The sequence below is a fragment of the Rhodnius prolixus genome, unplaced genomic scaffold (assembly GCF_049639745.1).
Source record: "Rhodnius prolixus isolate KJV_2025 unplaced genomic scaffold, Rpr scaffold_1, whole genome shotgun sequence".
Lineage (NCBI taxonomy): Eukaryota > Metazoa > Arthropoda > Insecta > Hemiptera > Reduviidae > Rhodnius > Rhodnius prolixus.
In genome coordinates, this window is record NW_027411581.1 from 68,299,290 (window position 1) to 68,319,705 (window position 20,416).

Sequence of the window (20,416 nt, forward strand, 5' to 3'; positions counted from 1 at the left end):
ATAACCATTTTAAGTCCTTGAGTGTACGAAATGGTCTGTTCTTCTGTAAGTCGGTATGGATCGTGTGTGAGTTGTGTCACCTCGCTCAATAGAACAAATCGCTCAAGGAGAGAATTTGATAGCACATTGGTTACTCAAAATAACGTTTTGGTCAACCGGAAGTGGTACTTTCGGAATAGTTTTTTAAAATTTCTTTAAAAACAGCTTCTTCCTTTTTTTGGTTTACCGTTCCAATGATATCTCGTATTTAGATCTACAAATTCCATTTGGGCACCAAGAATGTTGCGAAAATCAACATGACTTGGCGATGATTAAATGAAATGAAACGCTCATTTGGTTTGAACTGTTTTCTAGTGAGACAATAACAATGACTGGATAGATCTTTGCAGCACTACCAACAGCTGGCCGGCCAAGCTAGTTGAATACGAGTATACACAATGTTGCCAACCTATAATACCAATTGGGAGAGATATTTAAAGAGTGGCACCGCGTGCACGGGGCCACACAAACTTGTTTCTCCTCCGCTGACGGTACGCCCCCGTCGTACTCGACTCGCTGTCACCACCCTAATAACATATTCATAGTGTTGTCTTGGCTGCACTCCCGTCCTTTCTACAGCATTATCTAAAGGTGTAGCAGTATCCCTTGGCTCCGATTGTCTGCCATAGGGAATTCATTTGCCTTTCTTCTTAAATGGGTCTCTTTCTCTCAGTCCATTAGACTGTCTATCCCTGCACGATTATCTGTCAGTCAGTTTCTGTTTGACTTGGATCTACAGGTGCAGATTTGAATCTCAAAGGCTGTGTCGTCAACAAGCCAGTATATCCGTGACCTGTCCCCGGCTCCAACTGGCAAGACAGTCCCTGTACCCGTTTGTATAAACGAACTGTCATACAGGAGTGGAGGTGATTTGAGAAAAACGTGCTCATGGGTTTCGAATGAACATGAGCTGTGATTATTGTTTCACACAGATGCACAATGAGTGCAGAGCAATAACTGACATCTGGTCTAACTTATATTGTTTTTCCCTGTAACTATATTTGCATTCAATCGCCATTACAATTTTGTTCCCTCCCCCTAACTCTCCATATCCTAAAATATTGTTAGACTTTCTCTTGTCTTTGTCAGAGGTCAAGTGAGAGCGGTCAAATCGAACTTACAAATATTCATTTTGAGTTCCTGGAATCCCAAAACTATCTTATGTCTAAACAAATTCTTTTACTCCAGTTTTCCGCCAATGCCAGGTGATTCTGTATGGTACCCGGACAACTTCAAGAAGGGGAAACAGTGAGCAGTCACTCCAAGTTTTGACATCCCGGTAAGTCTAGGTAAGCTAGCTAAAGTCTTTTAGCCAGAGCTTGCGGCCATCTTTACCTGTGCTGCTGAATTCGAAAAATAGTTACGAATAATTCCAGAGTAGTCAACTTCTCGGGCAGCCTTGAAATAGATTTATACCAGACCACATCTGGATGGTTTTCGGGAGTGTCCTCCTTGCATTCAAGTTAACAAAACTGAGTCTTCGACGGCAAGTTTTTTGTGTTCAAATGTTGCTTTTGGATTCAAGGAATGTTCAGTAAAGAAGATTATAATAAATGCAGCAACATCGATTACGCTTTAAGAGTGCAAGAAAGGGTACAGATTCCAAGAACGGTAAACTAGTCAGGTCTGTAGCGTGAGGGAATCTCTACTTCGAGCAACCTTTATCACTTTTGAGCTGCTGAAAAAGAATCGAGAGTATTATCAGCTTTCCCTGAGTTAACTTAAAGTGGTGTAGAGGTGTTGAACAAAGGGTTAAGCCAAAGTATTTTCTTCCATCATCTTTGCCTTCCATCTTTGAACAGAACCCCCAGAGTATTTTACGTACATTAGTTTTTCTCCTTGTGTAGACATATTTAAAAGAAATGGACAGAGAAAAATAAACTTTAGTCGTCTTTATGGTGGGAATGGAGTTGCAGATTGGTTATCTCATCAGTTTAAAGAGATTGGAGGTGCACCAACAGAAATAGCGGAATATATCATAGAGCATTGTGAGGAAAATCTGTGAACTCTCAAAGGAGTTTCTCATTCGGCGGTTCTTAAGATTTCCTTCTTACTTTGAATTTTCATTAAATGTTAGTGTAGCTTATCTTTTATAAAAGATAATTGGCTTCCTATAATTTAAAGTCCTTTTAGGAAAAGTGGAAACGTGTTGTTCGGTAATGAGTTCGGTGAGTAGTAGTAAGTCAAGGGTTTACAAAATGACACGATCAAGGATCTCCAAGGAGTATTTGACTCTAGTGAACAGGGAACTGGGACGCGCTGGGACACGTAGAGCCACTCGTGGATTTAAACTTATATTTCGTAAAATACTCTATTTCCTCTTTGGTGGAAGTAACCCAGTTCATGTTTTTGCGTAAATTTAGTAAGAGTTAAGTAAAACTGCAGCGTATGGAAATGCTATGTCTGATTTCTCACCAGTACAATTTCCACTTGAAATAATAAAAAAGTCACCTTAAGGTTGAATTATTGGTTTAATTTAGGACCGCCTCTGTATAAGCTCCTTCCCCACCATTGAGATTAGAGCAATTAGTAGATTGATGGAGGGAAATTTTTCCCCAGTTCTTCCCTCTGGGGGATTCTCTGCTTTATTTGACACGGTCAGGTTAATTTCCCGCCCTTTCCTTAAAAAACAGCAATTCGCCTTGTTGCGAGGAAGGCATCGATGGTGGGAGTTTGGGTTTAATTAATCCCTTTGGGGTTTACTTGGATAGAAATATTGTATTATCTTCTTAGTATAGGGTTTATTTATTGCAAGAGATAGAACATAACTTGCTGCAAATGAGATTGTTCTCTGGTTGTCAGTAATATTAGAGAACAGAAACACAAACATAATAAAATTTACCAACTTGGTCTAATTAAATATCGTTACGGACCAATAAAAATAAACCTAAACAGCTCCAGAAGGGAACTAATTTCCGATTTGATGCAGCATTTACAGACAGTTGTTTTTCTCCTCCAATATCCTAATTCAAGAACATGGATCAGATATTTTGTTTTTCAGGTCTTCATCATTGGCCGCCTCACTAAATTGATTTCAATACGTTTCTCTGCTCTTGCTAAAGCTTTACATTTTTCCAAGAAATCAAAACGAGATTCAGAATGAAGATACAATCACAAAACTGAAGAAAAAATACTTGTCAATAAAGTTGAAGGATTTCGGCCAAATCTAGCTTTTTCAGATTTGGGTCTGTTCTTGTTTTGATTTCGCTTTCTGTACAACTATTACTTGTGACTGTATTGTTAGGTACTATACTATGATGGTAACTGAATTGTGCTAGGTATTATACTTTGTGATAGTAGTCATGGTAACTGGATTGTTATTTGTTTGTCGGTAGAGAGGCTTTTCCAAATTTCCACGCCTTGCTCTGGATTTCATTCGTCTTCAATAGCTATATATAATCATATTTTGTAAGTTTATAAGAGTACTTACTTGTAACTCACAAAAGTTTCCTTTACAAAACTCACTACAATATATTCAAATTCAAGGAGCAGAAACAAAAATTTTAACAGTCGCCGATTTACTGACAGCTGATAAACCATAATGGAATCAAAGTTCGCGCTTTAATGAAGAATAACTCGTGCACAGTGCAAGCGCCCAAAGTTTAAATAGAAATTATTAAAATCACCTGGAGTCTGACATTTGAAATAGATGTAATTTGTACGGTCAGTTAGGGATTATTATTAATAAATTCAATTTGACATAAAAAATAATACAATTTACTGCTTCTAGTGGCTATTTTGATCAAATTGCTAAGCGTCGGTAACTTTCTACATGCAAATGAAGGCTGTACAGATATTTCCAAATCACATAGACAGATAACAGCTGTTCTAGACAGATATGAAAGTAAAATTATGCTCCATGTGACACATATCATTTCGTTTTGCTGCCCCACCGCATATCTCTCTATTGCAATATTATTTCGCCATTTTGATAAATAACTGACTATGTTCATTTTAATGTCCAACAACTTGGATCGCTAAGTTTTTTTATTATTTCTCTGACTCCTTGTTAGATCTACAGGCCAGCAGCCACATTTGGAGTTTCTGACAGGAAATGTCCTGGTTCTTAGCCATAACTTAGTCAGCATTACTCAAAAACTCGTCAATTTGAGATCTAGATGTATTGATATCCCCAACGAATCCATGTAGTGACAATCTATAAAGTTTGCGTCATAATAATGTCGTGTACAGACCTGTCTATTAAAGGGTTGGAAGTGAATTCCTGAAATGATGAGTGGCATGGAAATTTCCCAAACCACAAGTGCATTTTCACTGAATGGAGTTCTCATTTTAGAAGCCATTTAGTAATTATAAACAAGAATTGTCGACAACGTTATGAATATCGCACTAATGGTGTTCAACAAAATATTTTAAAACCTATTTGAATTTTTCAATTCCTTCGAAATTTTTTGTTTTTCTTTTGATTTCCATTTTGGACATACGGATATGTAGTTCACTGAGCGGGGTACCAACAACTGGAGATATTTTTTATTTTAGGGAAACCAAATTAAGAGTTAGGAGAATATAACTTTTAGACGCCGCTTCATCGTGTTTTCTAGGGCATTACAAAGAGTTCATTTCTTGAAGGTGTTTCTCGTAACTGGAATCCCGAGTTCGATTCATGTCAATCCTTATTTTATCTTTTTAGGAGCTTCTTTCAGCTCGGTGTCCGGTATAAAGACTAAGCTCAGAGAACTCTTTCTGGAGGCCCGGAAGTGCACTCGATAGTGATGACAACCTGAGGATAAGATGTGAGATCAAGCCTCTTCAGCTTTTGCAGACCAGGGAGTATTCAGACCAGGAAAACTATCTACTACTCGTACGAACTCCAGAATCAAAGGAACTTAAATGTAGAAAGTGGGGAAAGAAGAACGGTTGGAAACAGATACCTAGTTTCGGAAATGCACACGTTGGCCAACTGGAGAAATCGGAAGTACAAATAATTAAGCAACATGTATTTCGTACTTCCGTAAGCTGGGTTCATTAAACGGCTTCAGGGAAATTGGAATAAATTAATTTCTTGCATAAATTTCGGAAACATGAGAAAATTCTCTCTGTTATTTCTAGATTGACTTGCTTGTTCTGAGTTTACGGTTCGCGGAAAATTGCAGCACTTCTCTACTCGGTGGGTTTTACTAATAAAACTAAATATAAATTTGAATGTAAACGTGCTTCGTCCCACAATGTGTTCCCTTTCGCAAGCATATCGATACATATTCATGTCTGTTATTATCGCGCACCAACTATTCCGCTCATTAACATCGAAATACTACATCGAAAATATACGTGTTTGGAAGGATATTTTTATTTCATTTTCTTGTATAAAGGTTTATAGTATGATGAAGATCCAATATGGTCTTCATAAAGGACACACAAAAATCTGGCGTTTTTAGCTGTTTTACTTTGACTCGCAAGTTTATTCTTTAAAGTATATAATCCTTGATTATTAATCAACTTTATCCAATCTTTGTGCCACTAATTCAGTTCCAGTTTGGGGTTCTAGCGAGGCGAATATATCAACATGAAAACTGTTTATTCCGCAAAAAGTGTGCCGAGTATGGGAATGAGTCAGTAGACGGAAGCTGCACCACTACAGAGCTTTGTCTTTATCGCATTCGTTTTTCAGGGCAAGCTTAGCTCACAGTTGTTGAATGTTTCCGTTTGGTAGGATGTAAAGAATAGTAGTAAACTGTATAGATTGGGTGGCTCTAATAGTATGATTGGTGAGGTTGCACTGCAAGACCAGCTCTTCTTCATATTCAGGGATTATGCGCCACCATTCCGGTCCATTACTTTCTCCTGGATCCTACTTCTCTCATTTAGCATTCCTCTATTATCACATCAGCTCCTGATTATGCGTTTGTTAAAACGAATTGCCTGGACTTGCGCCCAGCGAACCAGAGATCTAAACGTGAAGCCCGAAAAGTGAAGATAATGTCTTCTTCAAGCGTTCACATTCCAAATATGGACTTGGAGGTGCTGGTGTTAGAGGGGATTCTTTCATAAATAATAGTCTTCATCTTTCTAATCCTTATTTATTGGGTTTAGATCCTAAAAACTCATGTTTTTCTCTTTGACAAACTTTTCGACAGATGTACGTCGTATATACCTTCATCAGTGTCTTTGATGAGATCAATGTGATTAGTACCTATGCAATAAGTGTACAGTTATGGTTAAAATATGACTGTGCATGAGCGATCTGTTTCCGTTGCTTTCTTTTTGATTGTTTACTAATAGTACTTGTGTCCGTTTTGTGATTGATTGATCTTTTGTTTTCATAATCTTGAACCAAATATATATCTAAATTAAGCAGACTATAACTTAACAAAGTTCAGAATATAAAAATTGAAAAAAATGTCCAAAAATGAGCATGTTCGAAGGTCAGAAGATCAATATCAAAGTTTAACTCTGTTAGCTCTTCGAACCAGAATAAAGGCCGAAATTAAATCTAACACCTACGTTTAAACTGTAATTATAGTAATAAACACAAAAACACGGATATGTAGGTTATACAAGAAGAGGTTAGGATATAAATGGCGCCCTGAAAGAACAGTGTTATTTTACATCCACGCAGTTATTGGTCCATAATTTCAATATTCCAGCCATGACAAAAGTGGTCGTATTATTCCTGCCAAGCGGAGGCTGGACAGTGTGTTGTTACAGATTTGTTCTACTGATGGTCACTGAATGTAACAGTTAACAGCGGCACGCGTGGGCTCCGTGTTCATGGATTTCTCTCGGAGTTCTCTCTTACTATTTGTTGCAAACAGATGTCTGTATTGTGTCTGTTTGTTGGAACAAGTTTGATTTATTGTGTAACAAGTTTGATTGATTAATAAATCCATTTTCTCTTTAATCTGTTAAGGCAAGTATCGAGATCGAATGATTGTGTTGTGAGTTCGCCTGTGTACTCGCTAAACCCCAAGTTTTGTTGCAGGCCCTGGGTATATTGTGGGAATGTTATAAGACTGGGATACCCGCAGGGACGCCAAGATTCCTGCAGTCGCTAGTCTACTTTCCCTTTCGGAAAGAGAATTAGAACCATTTCGTCATGAGTTTATGACTCTCTCAGTTGTTAGTTCACTGTGAGTCTGATACCCCAGGAAGATGGTGCCATGAACGGAAGGTTTGAGTCCAAGCGGAAATATGGTAGTATCGATACACTGCAACCCCAGAGACTTCTTCAAACCTCCTCAGCTAATTGTAGTTTCAGAGCTTTTGTTTGCAAAATATTGTCCGAGAAAACTCGGTTACCCTCATCGTCAAGGTGATTTGCTATATTTTACACTGTCCAGTTGCCTGCTAAACAATGAAAAGATTCAAATTTAGGACTAAATTTCCAAATTAGAGGAAAATCGACTGATCGAAAGGGCCGCTAGTGAATCGATTATTAGATTTCCTCGCTAACTACTCTTACGTTCTTCGTTAAACTTTATTTTTTATTTATTTATTCATTTTTTAAATTTATTTGTTAAGTTACACCAGCGCTAGTTTGTATTATTTGTAACAATGGCAATACTGACACCATTATTATTTTAACTGAATAGAATGTTAAGTTTCCGGGAAATCTGCTCCCAGGCATTCCTGTCAAGTTGGTGCATACATTGCAAGTTAAGTTCGTAACTTCTACTTCATCATTTCTGGGCGGGAAGTTCCTTTCAGAGCAGTTTTGAGGGAGGAGTTCTCCTGTAAGTTTATATTTCACTGTAATTTTAGAATGTTGTTAGGATTTCGGACCCCCCCCCCCACCCGCTATCAAATATTTGCAAGAAATTCAGTGAGTGAATATCTTGAGAATAGTAGTGAGGGAAAGTGCATGTGTTGGACCATATTTGGTTTCATCTCTTTCAGTTTGTTCACTCAACACGCAATTATTAGAGATGAGCGACCTCTTCAGCAGGCCTGGTTATCAGCTGGTTGCCTGCACTCTAATGCGCAATATTGTTTGCTTCTGATGGACTGTTTACATTTGAGAACGTTTGCTCGCTCGCCGGCTGTTAGGGTTCAGTACTCAGAGTATGTCATAATGAGTTACCAACTGAAACCATGGCCTCACTCGTTATGAAATATTCGCAACATTTTCTCTCACAGCAACAATTGGAAGTTGTTGCAGTAGAGTAGTTGGCTTCTTTGAACAACATATCTGTAACGCTGAACTGCTGGTCTGCTCCTGTTGGGCTTTAGAGTTCAGTTTCCAAACTCTGAATTACTTCTAGACTCTCCGTACTCCACGGTACTTCGTACTTCGTACTCCCGGTTGATGTTTAATTCATTTCTCCGATTAATATATCTAATTGCACTTGCTCAAGTCAATCTGTTTAGCACTACCACTCTTATAGAAGAACTCTATTTTCTATATTATATCGGTTGGGTCTGTCTCTTGTTATTAATAAAAGTATATTGACGAACTGATAGTTATTTTAATTTCTTAACAACTAGCTGTGACTCCGAAAAATACGGAAGTATATTTCCAAGTTATATCTATCGTCCCTAAAAAAACCCAAAAGGAATCTGTTCCGAAATATTGTTTCTAATAGATAATTTTGGGTATTTGTAAGGTCACGCTTCTTAAAGTGCACTCTTTAATTTTATAATGAATATTGTGTGAAGATAGCGTTGAAACGAATTAATTTTTAGTAAAAATTCCAAGTTCCAAGCAATTTTAATCCATTAAATGGCTGTAAGCGAAAATGTGAGAGTGCTGACCTCATACTGCTGAGGAATGTTGAGCGATGACGTAGTTCCTGCAACTGTGAGGGTGGGCATCCACCGACAGACAGACGAGCGTTATACTACGGTAGCGCCGCCTAGCGGGTTTCTTTTGTCTTTCATACTGGTTCCAGGCTTCCGGCCCCACACCCGTCTCGATTCTCCACACGGTTTTCCTTACCATAATGTATCCGGCATAATTTTCCGGCCAGGAATGGAACTGAACGGAAGAAGGCTAGAGGCTACAAAAACCAGGGCACGGCTCTTGGGTATTGCTCTGGATTTCCCTTGGTAGTTTTGGCGGAAACCCTTTTGTAAGCTTTTGCCGGCCCCCCTCTCTATATCCCCTCTATTGTCTGGACTATTGTGTATACTGAGCCATAGACAGACAACTCGTGGAAATATCATATTGTTTTTTAGGTTGACATGGTATAAAATACGGCATTATCTAAAAATGACAAGTAGGAGAAATTAGACAATAACAAAGCACAAAAACGCTGGGAATTCAGGTGCCCAGCTCGCTCTACTCCCTGAGGTTGGTATTGCTAGGGAAGGGATCACGGGCTACGGTATCCCCTCTCCCAAAATCTACCGCCCAAAACTCACTAGACTCTCTTTCTTTTTTCTGTCTTGTCTGCTCATGGATTGTCCATGTCACAACAACCCTGAAGATGCCCTAGTCCCTAGGTCGAAAGCTCGGCATAATAAAAATATATAATGATTGGAACTGGCAGTTATTTTTTCATCCTATTGAAACTATGAATCAGTCAGCAAAAATAATGAACAGTAATTAGGTAATATAGTTTGTTTCAGAGGGAATGTGTCGAATCCTATCAACGTTATTTTTTTAATGATTTAAGGCGCGCCAACATCTAAGGTTATTGGCGCCCGGAGCTTTTTCAGTGCACTGCCGGCCTCCGGACAGTGTTCTCTCGTTACAGACAACACTGTCCATCACCAGACAGTGAACTGTAAGAAGCTCCTAGGAAGAGAAAATCTAAAGGGTCAGCTGCTGGATTCGAACCCGGGACCTCCGCGTGGGAGTCCAGTACGCTAACCGACATAGCTAATCGCTTCCTTCTATCAACGTTAATATTAATTTGATCTCTTTTTTATATTACTCAAGGAATTAGGGCCGTCCGCTAGGATCTTGGCCAGCCTTGAAGGATTCTTTATTAAAATTGACCTATATATCTGAAACCCTGCCAATTGTCTTTGAAGGTGAATTTGAACTACAGGTTAGCAGATTTGATAGGTGAATATTGGATTAAATAGCGCTTGAAAAGGTCGGGCACTGGACCAGGTAAGAATAGTGGAGCAAATAAATTAAATTAAATATATCTTGGAAGGAGTGCCAAATGACAAATTTGTCATTCCTACAAACAGATGAATATAGACACCATCTGGAAAGTTAACGTAGCATTGCGTTATACTTACAAATCGTAAAGGACAAAGCCAGCTTGCTGTTAGCAGCATTTTGCCATCAACTTGAGAGTAGACGAAGTGGTGTAACTTTCTCCTTGAAAATCTGCCCTTTTATTCCCATAAATGAGATGCCCTTATAAAACTCTGAACATTATCCTGTGTGTTAGATTGAAATTGGAGTGAACAGATTGAAGACGGCCGGGGTTACCTTAAGGACATGATAACCACTTCACAGTGAAACTTCCTTCCTTTCCACGAAGGGTTTTTTTCCCTAATTCAGTCGGAAGTTTTATCTAGAAGGCCTTAGCTTATAAAGAATTAAATATTAAGGAGGTTAATGTGTGGTGCAGGTTACTTTGAAATGTGGGGATGGTGTTCCTTAGGACCCCAATACAACCATTCAATCTTTTACAGTTAATCTAGAGACTACTGCGGATAAACTTGGGTGAGCGGCTACTGTTACTCCCCTCCCACTCCAACGGTTTGGATGGGAAGGAAACACTCACTGTGTGGGTGTGTGTGTAAGTTAGGTTTGGTTGCTGTTGAACTGAGGAACTGCAATAAGATGCTACCGGAAGTATCCATCCTGAGATTCTCTGTGTCAAAGTGGTTTCCGCAAGAGAACCAAAACGAACAATCCGACCCCTCTATCCCACCTTCCGCTCTCACCAATAAATATTTCCAAGTCTTATTTTTTGGGTATGGTTGATTAGATTGCATTAAGCCAAATTTGGGAGCAGCGGTGATTTTGTCATTCCTTCCTTCTGCTTGGCTCCCTGGACCTGAGGCTTGCGGCAGACTCAATAGTCCTTAAGCTGTCACACCAGCAGATGATCCTTTTACATTATTAACATCCTTGTGTTTATCTATTTCCAGTCCCAGGCTTAAATTTTGAATTTTATAGAGTTTAGTTTTCCACAGCTTTTCTAAATTTGCTCTCTATAAAGATTTGAGCTGCATTACAATCATTAGCCTTTGCATTGTAACGATATAACAACAACTCCAAAATACAACTCTATCTCTATCGATTATTTCTTTCTGATTCTGAATTTAGTTTCAAAACCAGTTTAGTTTTTTTGTTTCCCTTCATTATCATTCGTAGCCTTTATTTTAAGTAGAGGTCGGATAGAAAACCCAACTTGGGCTTTTAATCACCATTTAGATTCCTGAGCGTTATTAGCTTACGAGTATTGTTTCAAATTTAGTCTCCAGGGTTTATTGTTATTTCCCAAAGAATCGATTCTTTTGGGAAATTATAAATAAATTACCTAATTGTTAAGCCATTAACAAACGCGTTCGACTATTTCTATTTCGGAATTTCTCTGCTCTTCATTAATCTTCTCCAGCCGAGCCTAATCTGGCTCTTGATTATTGCCCATCCTCACCGTGATGAGTGCGAGGAGAGTTCATACCAGTTTGTTTATGTTATTATTGAGCGTTTTGGTATGATGTGGGGTGGAGGGTTAGGTGCTTTTTAAAAGCTCTTTTGGAATAAGAAAAGTTTCTAACGAGCTTTAATGGCCAGAGTTAATGAACTTCTCTCTCTCTCTCACTTCCTGTGAGTGCTCAATCTTTTTAGCAATGCAGAGCAATGCACCGGAGGACCCTCGGATTCGAAGAAAGAATGTTCTGAGTAAACAGCCACCCGAGTGTTCCTCATTACAGCTCTGACTTTAACTTTCCGCCCGGGGCAGTTTTCCTCTATTACTGGGCCTGGGTTGGTTATCGATGTCAACTAATATCGATGTTAAATTAGCTCTACTTTACCGCGCCCCCTTCATTTCCCATTCAAGTTCAACTTTCCTTAAGTTGATGATTTTTGGCCTTTTTTATTTATTTGTAATTTTATTAGACATCGATATTTGACTATGATTTGAAGAGAAATGGTAATATAAGCGTAGTGGGTCTGGATTTAGTTATGGTTGCTCTAGTTAGGCAGAGAATCTCCCTCCGGTACCAGCTTCTCTTCTGCCCGTTGCAACCTCAAATCCTACCATCAACTTTCACCGGTTTGCAGCGCTGGCTGCGGCCGTAGTTAATAGGAGCTGTGAGTACATGGGAATTGTGGTGTCCTCCTACCTGCGAGTAAGTTTACGTGGACGTGGGCCGCTACTGCAAGCGCGTGGGTTCAGGGATATTGCTCACTATAGCAGCCAAAACCCATTATACATTTCCAGGCCACAGAATAGTAACGAACCCAGTCGACCACTGATGATGATGGTTGATGGTATGAACATGGTGAACTCATCAATCAGCCCTACGTAGTGAGTGCACTACTCTGTTGCCTCATGTCTGACGTTTCTCACTAGGAGGTCCAGCTTAAAAGAGAGCAACATCCCTAGTCCACTTGGACCAGTTAACCACCTCCGCCCGCTCCATATCCAGGTCTCTCGGTTCATCCATTTCCTCTTGTTCTCTATAATAATGGACAGTTTCTACTCTTGTCTCCGCCTGCTCTACTCCTCTGGGAACAGCCGATATTTCAATCATTTTTCTTGGGCAATCTCTCTATTTGCTTTTTCTCCTATCTACGACTCATTCATCTATCAAAAGTTATTTTCAACTTGTCTAGTCCGGATTATTAATTTTCATCCTTTATTTTGAACTTTGTACTTTCCACACCTCCGGAAAGTTCGACTATAGAGCTAAACTTCCCAAATTGAGTTTTCCGTCGGAGACCTTTAAAGTGAACTATCTCTACCTTTTTAGTTCAGAGATTTGCCGCAATTTTTTTTTACTGCGATATGAAAATAATTTGTAAGTCACCGAAGAAATGGCTGAAACACTCCCCACTCCCTTTAGGAGTGCCACAGAATAAAACACATCTAGCCTCCATAGGGATGGAACTGTCCAGAATGTTGTCTTAGAACTAAATCTGTTGTTCAAAGTAAAGATAAACAACACGATTATGTTATAACCTCCTTCTTCTAATCAATAGTATCATTTCTAATTTACAAAATCTCATTCAACTTGAGATCAATTTATTTCTAATCTACTGCGGGATAGACTGCGGGAATGGGCAGCCATATTGCCTACGTAAGTTACAGCACAATCTCTGAGCATATATATATATATATATATATATATATATATATATATATATATATATTATACTGGTGACTGATTAGCGCCGCTATTATAATCGAAGTTATATTAATATATGCGGTTACCATGGCAATCGCTACAGTTAGCATTTCAATGGGCCCTAAAGTTAATGTCGAGGGGAAGTAGAGACAAAAGGGCTTGTTTGGTGAGCGGAAGTGTTCCTCAAGCATCACTATGAAGGGCTACAACAAAATTGTATCCGGTTCATTCACCTATTTAATATTAAGATACAATTAAACATTTGATTAATAATCGTCGATTAACAGGAAGTAAGTGAAGATTCCAGCGATGATGTCCGATTTTCGAAACTCAGTTTTCAAGGAGAATACTCGTTTAGGAAGTCCTCAGGGTCTAAATATCCCTTCCTGCCTTCCGCACCACTCGATTTCCTAGAGAGGAACAGCCTCTGCCGACACTGAGCAGTTTTTGTGAAGAAGTCGAATACTCTGCCATATCCACTGTGGTCTAGGATAGGAGACCTGATACTTGACCTAGAGAGATCTACGTACCTTTCATTATGACACTCATGACCTCTTAGTTGGGTACGGAAGTTCTAGGTAGAGAGCTAGTCAGCAGCAGCTGTACCTAGTCCTTCCCCGATGTTCTGGGGATGGCTACCTTTGCCACCTCTCAAACCCACAATATGAAGAAAGAGGAGTGGATTTGAGAATTACCTTGATCCTCGGGACACGTTCTCATACGACCTATGTTAGACTGCTAAAGTGGTTGTTCGGAGGGGAGGTACATTGAGAAGGTGAAGATCGGATTCCTCACTCCTAAAGATTAGTTTTTGGACTCCTCCTGTATCGTCCATTATAATGGTCCATTCGTGCAACATGTGAAAATCGTGAGTGTTACACCAGGTTCTGGTTAATTCCGGTTACTCTAAACACTCCTTCAACATATGGGACGTCCTCAGAGATTCTGCAACTGAAGAAAGCTCACACTGATGATGAATTTTAAATCTCCCCCCCACGCCTCGTTGTCAGACGGTAATGAATAGGGGTTTGAGAAGGGGTGGCAGTGAATTATTCAGCTTATAGAGGTAGCACTGTTTTTTGCCCTTAATGTTTAGATCGCCGTACGGCTCTCATGATGAATCTACCTAGCCATGAAGGCAAACCCCGAGCTGAGCAAAAACTCAACTACAAAGTGGGACCGGTGAAATGTAAGGTTGTATTTACTGGTTGAAATGAAAGATGGACTTTTGTAATCAGTTCACTGGATCATAGATCTTCTTGTGTTTTCCTAGGCGAGTATCTGCAGTTGCTCTGTCTGTTTGTAGAATAGAGTAGTTGAGTGGAAGTAGCTTCCTTCTGGAGTTACTCCTCACTTCCACCTAACTCGGCCACGCTATGGTAACTGTAAATAGAAACCTCATTGTGTAGCCTTAGCTGACCCTAACTAGCTAGCTTTTTCTTTTTATTTCCCTTCATTTACAGCATCACGGATAGTTATTTCCGTTTTACTTGCTTCAATCTGAACCATTTTAGTCTCAACTCACCTTCACGCTCTAAATACTTATTAGCAGACTTTTAGTAAAGAGTTGATCTTTAGTCCTCCTTACTACTAATTACTAATAATTAATTACTACTATTGCAATCGTTTCTCTTTTCGAAATTTCGTTTTCAAATTATGTTTTACAGTTTCAAGGAGAAAAATAAAGCTAATTAGTCCAGCTGGCCATTCCAAACGATCTAAGGAAGTTAGATAGCAGATGTATCTACAGAAACATTCAGGACGGCACTGGCAAAATATCCTACCCCAGAATCCTCTCACTTTATTCTAATCTTTGGAAATCTTCTTCATCATTGGAAGCAATAGAGAGGAGAGGTGAGTTGGCATAGGACTATCTCTCTTCTTTGTATGTATTTGCCTAAAGGACCTAGGAAAGCGGCAGGTTACAGCTGCTGGGAGTTCAATAAGTTGCTAAGTGCCGAATTTGCTGGAAATGCGAAGGAGTTTGTCATCTATGGGAGTTTGTCGTGCGAGTTTCCTTTACAGGTTTGTTACTTCCTCTTATCTCCTTTTAGAGGAAGTATTGTAATCGTTCAGAATTCCCTTCTGTGTGTTTCCTGGTAACGAAAAAGTGTTGCTTTCTACACAATTAACATAAGTCTGTAGGTCTGCCAGTCCGTCTGACTCAAAAAAAAAGAGCATCTAATAATGGATCCGGTGACAATCGATTTTTAAAAATCGATTGATTATCTGGAAGTGGCATTTCAATGAATCGATTGTTCAATTCATTGCTTTTCTCTCGATGATCATTCTTTTTAAACTTCCTGTACTAATTGTATCCACAACATTTATCCACGGGAATTGCGTCTCAAAGCGATGCGATGAAGGGGGTTGGGGTTGGAGAAGTGATGGACTTACAACGGTTATAATAAATATGAGTAATGTCTCAAAGTCCGACGGGTGATGGAAGGCTGGTCGGAATAGCGAATTTCAAGTTTCATGTTGAAGCGGAAGGAAGTGTACTTAAGTTCTTCGTCTTCTTTTCTAATGAGTGGAAAGGTTACGCTTATTGTTCTTTCCCAATTAATGCGGCTGAACATCTAAGAGAGGAAGTCGTATGTGTGTTTCCGGCGGATGTTGTCACTAGTTTGCCTTAGAGGAACGAGCTTATGTCAGAAGATTACATAAAGCGCATCAGGGAGTAAGCTCCCCTGAGCTTCTTCTTCTGTATGTAAGAGAGAGAGAGTGAATGTCCAATTTTAATTAAACAATTGATATTAAATTTAGAGCTTAATTTAATTTCAGTAGGTTCAGTAGGTGTGGGTTGGTACATGCAGGTGTATGTAGTTACGAGTGTGTGTAGCTACAGCACGGGTGGGAGACGCGATATTGGCTAAATGCCAGCGACCCTAATGAAGAGGTGCACACACTAACTCGCATACAAACATGTTGCACTTAACAAACACTAGTTTGTGTTTGTGTGAACAAGCCGTGGCTGGTGTCCTGGCCAGAAACGAACCAATCGCAAGATACTATTACTGCCATTCCACTAATTGGTGAGCTGGAAAAATTAATTTTTCCCCCTTTCTAGCGTATGGGAAGTTGCTCCCTCAGCGCGCGAATCTGAGCCCCACTCTATATCTCCCGCTCAATCAATACCCACACGATTTCCTTTTTCTGCATTTATGACCACTTCCTAATAGTTCAATAATCTTCAAACTGAAAAGTATTAAAACATGACATCTATGTAGTTCTTCCTGAGAGTATTATTTTGGGCGGAAATATTGTCTATGCTGGGCCTCACTTCGGGTATTGGTAGTTAACCTGATAGTGCGTATTTACCATGGAAACAAAACACATGGATCCAGAGATACCACTTTAGAGAGAGACCCAAATAGCGCCTTCTGCCCAACATTATCCTGAAATATATTTTCACCTGATCCAAGCAAACTTGGCCAAACTCGATCCAGATCCTTGAATCATTGTATTTATTTCTAGTTTAAAGATTTGCGCCATCAATTTTCCTGATAATTTCAAACATGAACCAAGCGCCAGAGTGTGCATTTCAGTTATTTTAAAATAATCAGCCACTTTCATTTATTATCGTGACAATACAAATAATTCTGTAATTCTGTAACGGCGGACACTAATGGCTCATGTACACTGTTCGGTCATGTCAATTAATTATTCATGGCAGTGACCACAGGAGTTATAATCTACTCAAAAACTATTTCTATCGACACTATTGTCAGGATATAAAGTTTTCACTTTATAAAACGGAAACAGAATTTAACTCAAAAAATCTCAAAAACTACTCGATAGAATTATACTACTTTTTACACAATTATAGACAATAGTAATCTCCATACACAGGTAAAATATAAACAAAATCTAACGAGTAGGTTTCGCGATATTTAAAGTTAAAGTTTGCAGTTTATAAAACAGAAACAAACATTAACTCAAAAAATCTCAAAAACTACTTGATAGATTTCTACTACGTTTTACACAATTAAAGACAATTGTAGTCTCCATATACAGGTGAAATATAAACAAAATCTACCGAGTAGTTTTCGAGATATTTGAAGTTAAAATTTTCATTTTATGAAACGGAAACAAAGTTTAACTCAAAAAATCTCGAAAGCTACTCGATAGATTTTTACTAAATTTTACACAATTATAGGCAATAGTAGTCTCCATATACAGGTAAAATATAAACAAAATCTATCGAGTAGTTATCGAGATATTTGAAGTTAAAGATTTCACTGTTTCAAACAAAACGAAACTTTAACTCTAAATATCTCGAAAACTACTTGATAGATTTTTACTATATCTCACGCAATTATATACAATAGAAGTCTCCATATACAGGTAACATATAAACAAAATTTACCGAGTAGTTTTCGAGATATTTGAAGTTAAAGTTTTCAGTTTATAGAACAGAAACAAACTTTAACTCAAAAAATATCGAAAAGTGCTCGATAGATTTTTACTAACTTTTACTCAATTATAGACAATAGTAGTCTCCATATACAGGTAAAATATAAACAAAATCTATCGAGTAGTTATCGAGATATTTGAAGTTAAAATATTTCACTTTATAGAACAGAAACAAACTTTAACTCTAAAAATCTCGAAAACTACTCAATTGATTTTTACTAAATTTAACACAATTATAAACAATAGTACTCTCCATATACAGGAAAAATATAAACAAAATCTACCGAGTAGTTTTCGAGATATTTGAAGTTAAAATATTTCACTTTATAGAACGGAAACAAACTCTAACTTCAAAAATCTCGAAAACTACTCAATTGATTTTTACTAAATTTAACACAATTATAAACAATAGTACTCTCCATATACAGGAAAAATATAAACAAAATCTACCGAGTAGTTTTCGAGATATTTGAAGTTAAAATATTTCACTTTATAGAACAGAAACAAACTTTAACTCTAAAAATCTCGAAAACTACTCAATTGATTTTTACTAAATTTAACACAATTATAAACAATAGTACTCTCCATATACAGGAAAAATATAAACAAAATCTACCGAGTAGTTTTCGAGATATTTGAAGTTAAAATATTTCACTTTATAGAACGGAAACAAACTCTAACTTCAAAAATCTCGAAAACTACTCAATTGATTTTTACTAAATTTAACACAATTATAAACAATAGTACTCTCCATATACAGGAAAAATATAAACAAAATCTACCGAGTAGTTTTCGAGATATTTGAAGTTAAAATATTTCACTTTATAGAACAGAAACAAACTTTAACTCTAAAAATCTCGAAAACTACTCAATTGATTTTTACTAAATTTAACACAATTATAAACAATAGTACTCTCCATATACAGGAAAAATATAAACAAAATCTATCGAGTAGTTTTCGAGATATTTGAAGTTAAAATTTTCAGTTTATAGAACAGAAACAAATTTTAACTCGAAAAATCTCGAAAACTACTCGATAGATTTTTACTACATCTCACACAATTACAGACAATAGTAGTCTCCATATACAGGTAACATATAAACAAAATTTACCGCGTAGTTTTCGAGATATTTGAAGTTAAAGTTTTCATTTTAAAGTACAGAAACAAACTTCAACTCGAAAAATCTCGAAAACTACTCAATTGATTTTTACTAAATTTAACACAATTATAAACAATAGTACTCTCCATATACAGGTGAAATATAAACAAAATCTATCGAGATATTTGAAGTTATAATTTTTCTCTTTATAGAATGGAAACAAACTTTAACTTGAAAAATCTCGTTTTCTACTCGATAGATTTTAAATCTTCATGGAAAGAAAAGTAAATTGGAAATTAAAACTTGAGAGAGTATTTTCTTCTTCAAATCTAGAAATATAGGTGTCTTACTTTTTATAACACAATCAAGAGAGTCTTCGCGTGAATTTAACATTTAGAAAGATGGGCCGATTTGCAACCAAGCTCAGTCTCACGTCCGTTGTAGTTGATACATCCCTTTTTATTTCTGCGATTTTCACTTTTTGAGTTATATTGAATGCAAAGACAAACCAATCGCAAGAACACCTGCTCGAACACAGACGACCTGTAGGAAAACTGGAATTTCCAGCAATCATTCCAAGTCGAAAATCTACAACCTGGGAGAGTCTTTCTCCCAACTTACATTCGAAGAGTTTCTCTTACTGCAATAAGAGAGTACATGGATTTAGAACTAGTTTAGTGAGAGAGAAATCAAATTATCGAACTGTGCGGAGAGAATATTTTGTGGGTGAGGTCACAAGACTGCTTTTGTACCCACTCACACGTCACAGGCCCATCTGCGGAAGTCCTATAGTGTCTCTGTTGATCATGATGGCATCTTGTTCATAATGAGGCTCCTCCCTGAGCTTTCTGCGAAGCAGGTGAGCTTTGATCTGGAACTTCATTTTGCCTGCTGTACACGGGGATTCAGCCATCATCAGGATATCTCTCTCTCTCACACACACACACAAACACACATACATGAATAAATAAATGTAAATACATTTCGGTTCACTTTACTGCTGTCTAACCAATCAGCCTCAGTGTTGCTGTTCGTTCAACGAGCATTGATCACGTTCTCATCCGACAAAAATAATTGTTGGAACTATTTTATTAATGTTTATGTTTTCGTTCCAGAAACTAGTGAACCCTTATGAGTACTTAACTGTAATTATAGTATTTTTAGATTGAAAATAATGTATGCAAAAGAGTGTCACACTTCTGCTTTTGTTCGAAGAATTTCCTTGTAGAAACAAAAGCACCTTGAAGGCCATACGATCATCTGTTAAAAAAAACCTAGGGAGTTTCATTTGCCTAGAAAGGATAGCAACAATTCGCAATCTCAAAATAAATATCAAAAAATTAATATTAAAACAGAAAAAAGAACAAACAAATAAATCAAAAATTTAGTAATGAAGACATTTCCTTTATAAATACCATATTTATTTATTATTATGTGCTTGATGAATGTGTGGTGGTGCTTAAGCGCTGACAAAATACCTGCAAACACTCCTTTATTCAACTATAATAACAATCATTCTCTGTGTTTCGTAACCAGCTGAAAGCTTTTTAGAACCAATGCTATCTAGAAAGGACTATTTGGTTACTTAATCATATGTTTGTAATTGTAATTTTTTTAAATTCAAATTTTAAAACACATGATT

The 20,416-nt window shown here is 37.7% G+C and overlaps 1 protein-coding gene across 3 annotated transcripts in view; it reads left to right on the plus strand.

Annotated features, from left to right (window-relative positions):
• The window catches only part of LOC141446303 (roundabout homolog 2-like), a 295,539-nt gene that overhangs the window by 40,830 nt on the left and 234,293 nt on the right, over nt 1-20,416 (plus strand). The window lies entirely within an intron of this gene.